The 2,594-nt window shown below is 35.9% G+C and overlaps 1 protein-coding gene across 5 annotated transcripts in view; it reads right to left on the reverse strand.

Annotated features, from left to right (window-relative positions):
- The window catches only part of Inpp4b (inositol polyphosphate-4-phosphatase type II B), an 872,970-nt gene that overhangs the window by 168,003 nt on the left and 702,373 nt on the right, over positions 1-2,594 (reverse strand). The gene's annotated exons all lie outside the window — the stretch shown is intronic.

A 2,594-nucleotide genomic window follows, 5' to 3' on the forward strand; every position in this document is an offset into this window, starting at 1 on the left:
TGTATGATTCAAAATAAGCTATCATTTTTACATTCTAATGAAAAGTATCCCCAAAAGAGGAAGATAATGAATTTATTCTTTTGAACTACATTTTATTTGAGAAAGCAAATTTCATAGTAGATCCTTCATCATTTGATTTTGGTATTGACACACGGGTAGTTTTTCTGGATCTCATTTTCCAAAAAAACACAAATTATTTTGTTAGCCTCAGGTAAGCACCATATCTTTTTTTAGAGTTGTTCAATCCAGATATAACTAAATGATCTTTGTTTAAAACAAAACAACCTGTTTTTGAATGAAAGACTTCGAAACACTGAAGCTCAGAAGAAGCATAATACTGCCCAAACCAACCCATAAATGGGGCATTTGGTAAACAATTAACTAATAGATCTCTAGGCTAGTAATCTTTTCCCCATTTAAAAGTCAGAAATAAGCAAGAAGTCACCTTTTAAATGATAGCAGAATATGAGAGTTGTAAGAGATTTAAACATTTCCTTGAGTTTCTTGAGATGTGTTCCCCAAGAGATTAAGTCAGTAGCTAAAACCTGAGCCACTTATTCTGGATCCCAGTTCTACCACTTGCAAATTATGTGTTATTAAGAAAACTATTGAACTCCTGTACATCTCAGTTTACTCAGCTATAAAAATGGAGCTGAAAACACAGCAGTTAAAAGTGTCAATATTCACAATTGCCAGCTGTGTTAACTCACTACTATTATGGACTATTGGACTATATTGGGTTGTTTTGCTGAATTCAAGTACCCACAATCCTTGGACTGGCATCAAGTATGAAAAAGTCCTTTAAAGATTTCTTGAAATACAGCACCTCTAGCTGCAATGGAACACCTATCTCTGACAAAACAAAACAAAAAAGGAGGATATGGTGGGAGCCACAGAAGCTAGAAAATTGATCAAATGTATGAAGGTGGGACTAGGCCTCAGAGCCTAAAGCAAACAAAGCTACCTCAGTCCTGAGATAAACATCCTGTTTGGTTAAGGTCAACTATTAGTCACAAGACAACCTAGTGTCACATGTTACTAATTTGCAAAAGTATAAAGGACCATTTTGTTGTAAAAAGAAAAAGTATATATGTATACATAAGAAAGATAGGATAGATATACAGCTACTTTCTTTTAGTTCATTGAGAAGAAAGTTTGTACTAACATTGTTTAGAAAAGATATCATGTCTGCATCTTGTCCTCTGAATAACTACTATGAAGACAATAATATGCAATGTATTAATTATTGTAACTGTCCTACTAACCTGTTTTTAAAATGTTTCATTGCTATTTTGTCTTTTTGGTCATTAAAATAAAATAAATAAATAAAAATAATTTTTAAAGTGTCAATGTTCAATAATTATAATTATTTTCTCCATAAAAACTAATTTCACCAAAAAGGTGATTTTTAACTTTACTCATTTTCCATCAAGATAGGCATTTCAGCTGGAAAGAGAAAATGATACTGGGGCTTAGTCTTCTGAATAAAATCAATTTCTGTGATAATTTAAGCTAACGGCAAGATGACAGATCACCACGGCACTACACATGAATCTGTAGCATTCATGTCCAAACCTGGGTGACCAGTGAAAGCAAAAAGGTACAGGAGTGACCTAAATGACCACTGGATCTGAAAAACATAGGAAATCCTTACATTTCATAAGAAAGCAACCTTGAGGATACTATGTTGAGTGAAATATGCTTGTCAGAGAAAAATAAATAAGCACTCCATTTATGAAGTATGAGGTACATAAAATGGTCAGACTCACAAGAGTCAGATAATACAATGGGGCAACCACAGTGAGAAGAAGTGAGAAGCTGGGAGCTCCTATCCAATGGTCATAAAATTTTAGTTATGCAAGATGAACCAATTCTGCAGAGTTGTTATCACACACTTAAAGTCATGTGAAGATGATCAATCTGATGCTTAGGCCTCTTGTGACAATGCAACAACAGCAAGGCCCCAAAAGACAGGACACTTTCAGAAGTGATGGATCTACCTATTGGTTTGACTGTGGTCATGATTTCGTAGCTGCATGCCTGTGTCCAACTTATCAACTGTATACATTACATAGATATAATTTTCATTTACTAAACATACATAATATCCAGTTTTCCCCTCAAAGTCTCTTGTGGTCATGGGGGGGTTCAGAAGTGTTAAATCTAGTGTGTGTGATGCTTAGATCAAGTACATGATGCTGGGATTGATTCATGATTCACTGTTAGGATGAAAGACAGGTAGCTGGATGAAATATGAGAGATGGAAAGAGGGCTGTAGTTGGTCATTGCTTGCCACTTGTCACTAGCTGCTTGCTGCCTCTGCCCACCCTGCCTTGCCATCGACTCTCCTCTAGGATGCCCATCTGCCATGCTACGTGTCTTGGAGCTAAGCAATAAGGAACAAAAACTGCAAAATAAGTAAATCTTCACTCGCTGAACTTTGGATATTGGGTATTTTGTTTCAGCAACAAGAAAAATAGCTAAGACATAATACAGGTTGCTCTTTAAAAAGGAGAGAGAGAGAGACAGAGAGAGAGGGAGACAGAGGGAGACAGAGAGAGAGAGAGAGAGAGAGAGAGAGAGAGAGAGAGAGA

This window comes from Octodon degus, unplaced genomic scaffold (genome assembly GCF_000260255.1).
Source record: "Octodon degus isolate 3935 unplaced genomic scaffold, OctDeg1.0 scaffold00260, whole genome shotgun sequence".
In the NCBI taxonomy this organism is placed as follows: domain Eukaryota; kingdom Metazoa; phylum Chordata; class Mammalia; order Rodentia; family Octodontidae; genus Octodon; species Octodon degus.